Here is a 9,989-nt window from a genome sequence, read left to right as displayed (position 1 = left end):
AAGATAACTTTTGCATTTGACTATAATCACAAATATGCTGTTTCTCCTTACTCTGTGGTGATTGTAGTATAGACATGCTGGTACTTTTTTTTTCTTTTTTTGACTGAATCAAACTCCTTGCTCAGTGTATGAATAGAAATGAACAGGACAGGACTCAAGACGACCTGGAAACCATCTCTAGTTTGAACAAATGCTTTTTAATACAGTACAAGATTAAAAGACCTTGGCAGTCATCCAACTTTTGACTCATAATGAGTTTACAGAAATCTATAGCGTCTTAGTCATTTTCATCCACGTCACTGGTAACACATATAACTTATCCTTGTTGTGGAGGGTGGGGCTAGGTTCAGTACTAAATGTTGTTCATGTAACTTTGTGTCTTCTTGGATTTCACCCAATATCCAAAATTGATGTTATTATATTTTCTCCTTGTAACCAATCTATTTTTATGACTAATACTAATTGGAACAACAGTATTTATATCTTGGATTAGAGAATAACCAGACCAGAGGAGCCAAGAATAGCTATATTGCCAATTAGTTAGAAAGTCACTTATTATTTTGGACATCATGCCAGTATATTACACAGTGTCATGTCTCTATTTGAAATCAAACATAAAAGTCATCACAATCTTTCAAGATGTGTAGAAGAAAAATACAGATCATATCCCAAGGACATGCTTTGTATACCTGTGGAGAGTTCGGACAATATATAACACAACAGAACTGAAAGTAGATGGTCTTGTAAATGTTCATGCAAGTGATAGAATGTGAGCCAAGCAGGTCTGGAAGGTGAACAAGGGTCACGTTAAATGGAAGAAGGAGAAGATTACATTTGGGAGAGTCCTGGATTTCAGGTTGATGGGGAAGGAACGTCTGTGTCCATTAGGTGACAGTGCACTGGTGAACTTACAGCCCAGAACTGCTGTATAGGGGAGTGTTGAGGCTGAGTTCAGAAAGATGGTCAGTGCAGTAGGGTGTGATGCCTCACACCTGCTATCCTAGCTACTCAGGATGCTGAGCCCTGAGGATTTCGGTTCAGAGTCAGCTCTGGCATGAATGTCCCTAGGACTCTTATCTCTAATTAACCACCAGAAAACCTGAAGTGGCTCTGTGGCTCAAAGCGGTAGAGCATTAGCCATGAGCTGAAGAGCTCAAGGACAGCCCCCAGGCCCAGAGTTTAAGCCCCATGACTGACCTTCTTCCCCCACCCCTGCAAAAAAAAAAACAAAACAACCACAAAGGATGTCAGTGCAATTCTAAAATTCAATTCATGTTCTACAAGAAAATGGAGGTAAGGGGTAGGGTTGGAAAGGATGGGTGAGAATGATGAAAGAGTGGCAGTGATCAAAATTCATGTACTCTGTTGGACAGCAGCTCCTTCGTTCAACTACGTAAAGATAAAAGTAAGTCTAATAAGAAAATGAAGATATAAAAAAAGAAAGTCAGTGTATTTTGCAAGATGCTACTATTTGAGTCAGTGTTGTTAAAATGAGTTAGTATCATGTACAGTATCTTAGAATGAACTGCCTCGAGTGGGAGCATTCTTTCCAATACTTTGTAGTCTCCAGACAGATCTAGAAACTGACTACTGTGGAGGATGGAGGCCTGGAAATTGAAGAATGGGACTTTCCTGGATTAGTTGCTGCAACACTGTCCTTCCAGTGGTTGGAGGAGTTTCATGTTTTCTTTAGAATTCATTAGGCACTGGAGCTCTTGCAGGATGACTTTGATGCTATACGAGTTTTGCCACTTGGATAGCACAGATATGGCTGTTGGGTCCACCACTCCATTAGAGCTATTAACTCCATTCTTATGAATTTTTGTTACACATCTTACAACGGGAGGGGGGGTGTTTCTGGGTATTTAGGTTCACATTCTATTTGAAGACAGTATCTTTGATTTTCATAAACTGTCCAAGCCTGTGGTGGCTGCTATCTTGTGTCATTGTATGAGTCATTCTTTTCTAGCTGATAATCTTCCTAAACTTCTAAGCAAAGAGCTTCCTGCATCTTCTCTGACTCCAGAGACACATCACTGCTTCATTCATTTCAGTCACTTTAAGTATGCATCTTGAAGATGAATTTCGCAAGTCATCAGGACTCTGATGGAACCAAAAAGACAATATTTGAGGGGTGGGGGGAAGGGAAATGGAGACATGAGAAAGGGTATCAATGAATGTGAAATAAGGCACCTTCTGTCTGGTGAGTATAATGTAACCCTTCTATTAATTACAATAAAAATATATGGAAAAAGACAATATTTACTTTTCTTTTAAAATGGAAAAATGAAGTTAAGGCTTTGAGAAGCCTATGAATCTTCTATTGACTATTGCTTCTCTTGGCTTCCTTCTTACATGACTCTCCTGGTTACTGGCCTTTGTCTGGGCATACTTTAAGGTGCAAGTGCTTCTTGAAAGGCCTTTAAATTTGTATTTACAACCTATTGTGTATTTGAAGGCAACAAGTAGACATTTACCTTCTGGACCTGTCTTTTGTGGTTGGTGTGGCAGAACCCTCTGACAATGGCAACTCCTCATTAAGTTGCCAGTGCAATGCAGTCCTTCTGGCTTCCATCTCCAGGGATGATGATTGACTGGCAGGGAGCCGTCAGCTTCTCTGGGTATATTTCCTCACTCCTTTCACAGCAGATTCTCAGTGAAAAACCAATTTCTTTCAGACTTTTATTTTACTAATGATATATTTAATAAGGGGAAGGAGGAAAACAGGGCATCCATGATCAAAAAAAAAAAAAATGTCGACATCTGGCAGAGAACCGAAAGCAAAGCTGATCACAGCTGCCTTTGACAGTTAATGTTATTAAAATGTCCAATGTGGAATTTCTATTTTAAATAAGAAACACTTGAAAGAAATGGTCAGGATTAACAGGAGCTTAAATTGAAACCATGTTGGGTTGTAGGTAATAGAATGCTAGAGACAAACAGTGCCTTTAATATAAAAGCATTCTTTGCTCCCAAATGATCCATGTGGCCCTGTTTGTGCCACTGGAATTTGATTAGGTTTGGCCTTTTCAGAAAACCAGGAGGTAAGAAGAACCCATTTAATCTCTTGTTAAGTAGTTTATTCCCTGCGCAAGCCTTTGGGTAACTCAGTTTATTGAAACATTCTGGAGTTCAGGTCTGTTAACGTAGTGCTCCCCTGTCCACATGCTTGCCTTCTGGCCTGTGGTGCAGTTTAACATCTGATTTGCTCAAGCTGGGTTTGGTGGGGGTGGGAGGGGGTAGGCAGTGACAGAGTCGGTAAATAATGAAGAAGCTTGTTAAGAATTCAGGATGGTGGGTATCAGTTCATTGTTTGCTTCGCAGCTTGTTAGCTGAAGCTCAGAAAGCTTCCATCTGGCAGCTCCTCAAATCATCATTTGTTCTGTGAACATACAGTGACTTACTTGCCAAAGCAGAGTTGCTGGTTCTAATTCTCCTAATGTATGCAGGAACCCCAGTGTTACTTGCAAACAAAAATGCCATGCATTTTAGCAGAGCTTATATTGGCTATTGACTTATAGCTCTTTTTAAGTCTTCTCAAAAAAATTTATCTACCTATGCATCATCTATCTGTCCATCTAGCCTCTATGCAACTATTTTTCTTAAAAAGTTTCAGCAAAAAAAAATCTAGAGACATTAGGCTGTTGTCCTTAACGTACTATATTATCTCTCATTTCTTTTGCCATCCCTTGGTTATCTCATATTGTTACAATTTTTCACCTTGTTATCTGATATATTTTATATGTGCTTAATTGGTTATTTGAAATTGAATAGGGAAGGGGGGAAATCAAGATAAGTGGGGGGAGGGTGGGAGGGAAATGGGGACCATGTCATGAGAAAGGGTATCAATGTTTGTGAAGTTATGCACCTTCTATCTGGTGAATATAATGTAACCCTTCTATTAATCACAATAAAAATTATTTTAAAAAAGTTTCAGCAAGTAGAATATGAGTATTCATCGGGTAGGATCTATTTTATATAATTAGTATCAGGAATTTCAGAAAGAGGGGAAATAGATCAATAAGAATCCATTCAAATAGTCTTTTTTTTCTCCTTTGTGTCAGTCCTTGGGCTTGAACTCAGGGCCTGGACACTGTCCATGAACTTCTTTTGTTCAAGGTGAGTATTCTACCACTTGAGCCACAGCTCCATTTCTAGCATTTATTTATTTATCTATTTACTTTTGTAGTTTATTGGAAATAAGAGTCCCAAGGACTTTCCAGCTTGCCCAGGCTGGCTTCAAATCATGATCCTCAGATCTCAGGCCTCCTGACCAGGCAGGATTATAGGTGTGAGCCACAAGCACCTGGCCACTGAATTATTATTAGAGCAGAAGGATGTCTGAAAGTAGTCAGATATCTTGAATTATCCTATGAGGAAAAAAAAACAAAGGTTCCATCAAGATTCAATATCCTGGATGTATTTTCAGGATATCCAGTGTCTTGACTGTTTTTCCTATGATCCTATTCACTGGCAAATCTTACATGAAGTGTTTATTCCAATAAATGATGGATGCAAGCCTTGGGCTATTTCAATCATCTTCCAGCAGCCTTTTCCTCTCAATAGCACATGTTATTGTTATCATTTTTCTGCCAATGTTATCCTTTTTCTTGTCTTGCTCATTATTAAACATTAGTGTTGCCAAATTGCCCATGGGATAATTGCAAAGTGCCTTCGTCTTTAATTTATTTATTTTGTCAGTAGTGGGGCGTGAAATCAGGCCTAGATGCTATCCCTGAGCCTCTTTGTGCTCAAGGCTAGTGCTCTACCACTTGAGCCACAGTGCTACTACCTCCAGTCTTTGAGTTGTTAATTGGAGATAAGAATCTCATGGGGATTTTTCTGTTCTGGGTGGCTTCAAATCATGATCCTCAGATCTCAGCCTCCTAAGTAGCTAGGATTACAAATGTGAGCCAGTGGCATTGGCTATGCCTTAGTTTTACAGTGTACAAGAACATCTCAAATGCCAGCCCAGCTTGCCCTTTTGTTGTACCTTTTCTGAAGTAGTGTAATTTCCAGCCAGTGTTATTTATCTTTTAGTGGATGAATGACCAGTGTCACCCCACTATCTGTTGTGACCATTCCCCAGACATCTGGAACCAACATTCTCCATGAAGCCTTTCCTAGCATGTCCAGTTAGAACAGACATTAAACTTCTCTTGCCTAGTGTATAGACTACTTAGAGTCCCAAGTAAAAACAAATACTACATTAACACAATTAAAAAAAATTGCCTCAGTATAGTTTGTTGGGACTCAGCTAATTGGATTAGAAAGCCACCTTTCTCTCCTCTGGTTTCTGATAGTGAACTGAATCTTTTGTGCAGTGGAGGTTGCATATATCTCTTTGTTTACCCTTTGGCCAAGCCAACCATGACAGAATTCTACAACCCTTCTTTACTTCCAGCAAACACAATAGATGAGAATAAAAAAAGCACTCCTGTCTATCACAGGAACTGGACCTCACAGTTAAGAATAAAAACTATACCTTTTGCTGGGTGCAGTGGCTCATGCTTATAATCCTAGCACTCAGGAGTCTGAGATCTGAGGATCGCAGTTCAAAGCCAGGCTGGGTACTAAAGATTTGAGACTTGGATCTCCAATTAGCCATTAGAAAATTGGAAGCTGCACTGTGGCTCAAGAGGTAGGATGGTAGTCCTGAGCTGAGGTAGGGTGGTAGCCCTGAGCTGAAGAGCTCAGAAACAGTGCCCAGGCCCAGAGTTCAAAAAACAAACAAACAAACAAAACCACACCTTTGTGGCATGATCAGCTACCCTCATCTTCTGAGGCAGAGATGCATCCTGCCATCCAGCTTTCATGGAGATCCTTGCTCAGCTCAATTCCAGGAGTGCTGGAACCCCACCTGACACTTAGGAATGCAAATGATCACAACAGAGAATCAGATAGCCTAGGGATAGGGTTTGGAAAAATCATCTTTTGATGAGCCCACCAGATGATTCTGATACCCACTGAACTTTACAAATTCTGTTTTGCATGGAGGCTAGCAGATTCCACACAATTCTTCCTTTTTTTTCTTTCTTTTTGGTAGTGCTAGGATTTTGAACTTAGGGCCTCAAGCTAGCTAGGCTGGCACACTACCACTTGAGTCATATACCCAGTCCTGGCTTATTGGCAGATACTTTGGTGACAGAGTCTAGGAAATTTTTCTGGCCAGTCTGGCCTTGAATCTTTCTATATTTACCTCCCATATAGATGGGATGATAAACATGTATCACCATGCTGGCCTTACTTCCTAATTAATTTTTATTATCTGAAGAAGGCATGTCTTTCTATACTTGGGCAGAGATTTCTACTTGAGCAGTTTGGGGAAATTCTGTAAAATATCTAGCAGTTGTTTGGCAATCTCACAATGGAGGTAACAGAAAAGTGGTTGAAAATGGCAATGAGGAAAATCTCTGTTTTAAAATGTACCACTATATTCTAGTTAAAATAGCAAGAATGTTGGATGCAACATCAGTACATTAAAATCAATTACAATTAAAAGTAAAATAAATTAGATAATATATTTAAAATGTGAAATAACGAAGATCTAGCAAAAGGTGTGACAGCATTTAATAAGGCTATAAAATGAATTCAGAAATTAAATGATCTGATAGGTAGATGCATAAATTCCCTCCAAATGAGTTTCAATATTCATGCTAGTTAAGTTTAAGACTGTGAAGCTTTCTAAGATCTCACCAAAATTAGTTCCTAAAAATAAAAATGCCATGTGGGCCAGGTGAAGGTGGCTCACACCTGTAATCCTAGCTAATCAGGAGGCTGAGATCTGAGAACTGTGGTTTGAAGCGAGCCTGAGCAGGAAAGTCTGTGAGACTCTTATGTCCAGTTAATCACAGAAAAAGTCAGAAGTGGCACTGTGGCTCAAGTGGTAGAGTTCTAGTCTTAAGGAAACAAGAAGCCCCGGGAAAGTACCCAGGCCCAAAGTTCAAGCCCCAGGACCAGAGTTCAAGCCCCAGGACAAGCAAAAAATAAACAAAAAGTTGTGTGGGCAATGGCGGCTTACAATCATAATCTTAGGTTTTCAGGACCCTGAGATCAGAGGATTGAAGTTTGAAGCCAGCCCAAGCAGTAAAGTCCATGAAACTATCTATAACATAACCAGAAAAAAAAGACAAACTAGAGGAATGGCCCAAGTGGTAGAGCACCAGCCAAACAAGCAAGCTTAGTGAGACTATGAGGCATTGAATTCATGTCCTTATGCCAGCAAAAAGTAAACAAATGAATCCAAGGAGATATACATATACATGTATATGTATATATATCGTATATCATACATGCATATATCATATACACATACATATATGATACATATATATTAATTTTTAAGAAAAAGAAGTATTATGTCCCATAAAGCTATAGAAATTAGGTCAATGTATCTTAGTGTACAGTCAAAAATACATCAAATATATAGAGGACAGAAATCTCTTGCCTCAAAAATGACCCAGAGTTACTTGATACTGGCAATATGGAAGAGATAATATTTCAGAGCAGCTGGGGAAAGGACAGTCTTTTTAGAAAATTATGTGAGGAAACTGATTATCAATACTGAGCAATACATGAAGATAATCCAACTTGTTCACAATCCACAAAAGTAAATCCGTAAATCCCGAGTAGTGGATTAAGGATCTAAAACAAAAGACAAGCTATTGTCTTTTGCCATTGTCTTATGCATGGGAATTCTCCCATGCATAAGCTGTACTTTCATCATTAGAATTCTCCCTTGTGTATGCCATACTTTGGTTAGTGTGTGTGTGTGTGTGTGTGTGTGTGTGTGTACCCGTGTGTATGCATGAATATATGACCCTGTATATATTTACATGTGTATTGTTAAGTTAGAGAGCTAACTCCTATATATGAGAAAAAAAAAGGTGCCCCCTTTTTCCTGCATCTGACTTACTGAAACTTTTCCCTAGGTCTATCCATTTCTTGCACGTGAGGTCAAGAGGAAAGGGATAAAGGGATAGACAATGAGGAGAGAAAGGAGGAAAGGGAGGAGGCAGGTATAATATTCAATGTAGAAATGTAGAAATAAAACTAGGAAATGGAGGGGATAGTAGGGCTGAGAGAAATAGGGTGGAAAGATGAAAGGGTGCCATTGATCAAGATGCACTGTACTCAAACACTGGCAGGATGAAGATAATAAATAAATAAATAATTTTTAAATGCTCAGTGAAGAAAGTAAATGAAGAGGCAGGAAGTATATAATCATATAAAATGATGCCTATCAAAATGAATTCTGAAAAGTGGAAACGAAAGGTTCTTTATTGTATTGATAAAAGTTTCCTCTTCCTCCCCTTCCTCCTCCTCCTCCTCCTCCTCCTCCTCCTCCTCCTCCTCCTCCATCTTCTTTTTTCCCCCCACCTTTTGTAGCTCTTTTTGAATTTTGTACCTTTTATCTTATATGTAAGTTTATCTGATTTGGGGAGGGGAAGGGGAAGCACAGACACAGTGGGAGGAAGGTGAACCAGTTCAGCAGTGATACTAGATACAATGCTGAAAATGAACTATACAGCTTGCAGGTCCAGGGCTGGGGATGAAAAAAACTGGGAGAAAGTAAGGGAGGGGTGTGACGCTGTTCAAAAAGAAATGTTCTCATTACTCAATTTATGTAATTGCAACCCCTCTGTACATCACCTTTACAGTAAAAACAAAACGACAAAACAGAATCAAAGATAATGATATGGAGATTATCTTTGTAACTACTGGCTATGGAAGGGATTTAAAACTGAGGAGAAATGGCACTAATTGTATTTGTGATAATGAATGGCTAAATGTTTAGAGCATTTCTTTTCTTGATACAATAAACTAATGGTGTTTGGGTCAGCCAAAGAACTTTCCATCACAGCATCATGGAGATTTCTAAAAACACTCTGGACGTGCCAGAACAGGTGACTAGAGAAATACAGAATGCCCATAGGTTCTCTAGGTTTCCATGAACCGGGCCTGAGAAAGGCATGCATTGCTGTCCTTCTACTACTCACGAAATGTATGCATAAGTCTATGTTAAAATGACCAAGAAAGAACAAAAGACTAGCCAGCTTGTGAGAGAAATTGTACCTGTAAAATAAAATAACATATCCAGACCATATTAAAAACACCAAGGAGTGAGTTTTTAAAAAAGACAAGTTAAAAGAGTTAAAAGTAGACATGACTTGACTACACACTTCAGCACGGCAGAAATGCAACACTAATCACATTAGTAATCAGAAAATATTTTAAAAATTACAAACGAATTTATCTTTCTACCTTTAGAATGAATAAATGAGCTTAATGTTTTATAGATATAAAACATAATATGACATCTGATCATATGTATCTGAAAACATGGTTTTTAACAGGTAAGGATTGTCTGTCTTATGATGAAGAATCCTACCCACTGAAAACTTTATAGTACTGTTCGTGACCTGAAGTCTTGGACTTTAGGGCACCATAAGTCATCCACACAAAATATCCAAGTTACCTTGATGCAAAAATTAAAAAAATATAAATATACATCCTATCTGTTAGTTTCCCTCCCCCGCCCTCCGCAGCGGTTCTGGTGTTTGAACTCAGGACCTGCTTGGCTTGCTTGCTCATGGTTGGTGCTTTTCCACTTGGGCCATTCCTCCAGTCCAGAATTTTTCTGGTTAATTAGAAATATAATCTCTCAATTTTTTTTTTCTGTCAAGGCTGACATGGAATTGTAGTCCTTCAACCTCAGCCTCCCAGGTAGCTAGAATGACAAGTATGAGCCACCAGTACCTGGTTCCAATTCTAGCATTTAGACTAGAATATTACAGTTTAGGAAATTTAGACGCATCTGAGATCAATGCAATGTTGCCATGCTGGGTTCTTTACAATATTAATGATATTTGGTAATGTTTAGAGTTTCTGTTTGCTATTTTAATTTGGGGGGGGTGGTTGAGTGGTAAAAGTCTTTTGTTATTTTTTACAGACTTCCAAAAGGATTAGTGGGTCAGTCTATAGTTGTT

The 9,989-nt window shown here is 38.8% G+C and overlaps 1 pseudogene; it reads right to left on the bottom strand.

Moving 5' to 3' along the window:
- Positions 1–1,637: 1,637 nt before the first annotated feature.
- On the bottom strand, positions 1,638–5,816 carry LOC150050221 (ubiquitin-conjugating enzyme E2 variant 1 pseudogene; annotated as a pseudogene).
- Positions 5,817–9,989: the final 4,173 nt, after the last annotated feature.

Source organism: Megascapheus bottae, chromosome 18 (genome assembly GCF_031878675.1).
Source record: "Megascapheus bottae isolate mThoBot1 chromosome 18, mThoBot2.hap1, whole genome shotgun sequence".
NCBI classification, from domain to species: domain Eukaryota; kingdom Metazoa; phylum Chordata; class Mammalia; order Rodentia; family Geomyidae; genus Megascapheus; species Megascapheus bottae.
Note: the sequence above shows the minus strand (reverse complement) of the source record. Positions and strands in the feature narration are given on the sequence as shown.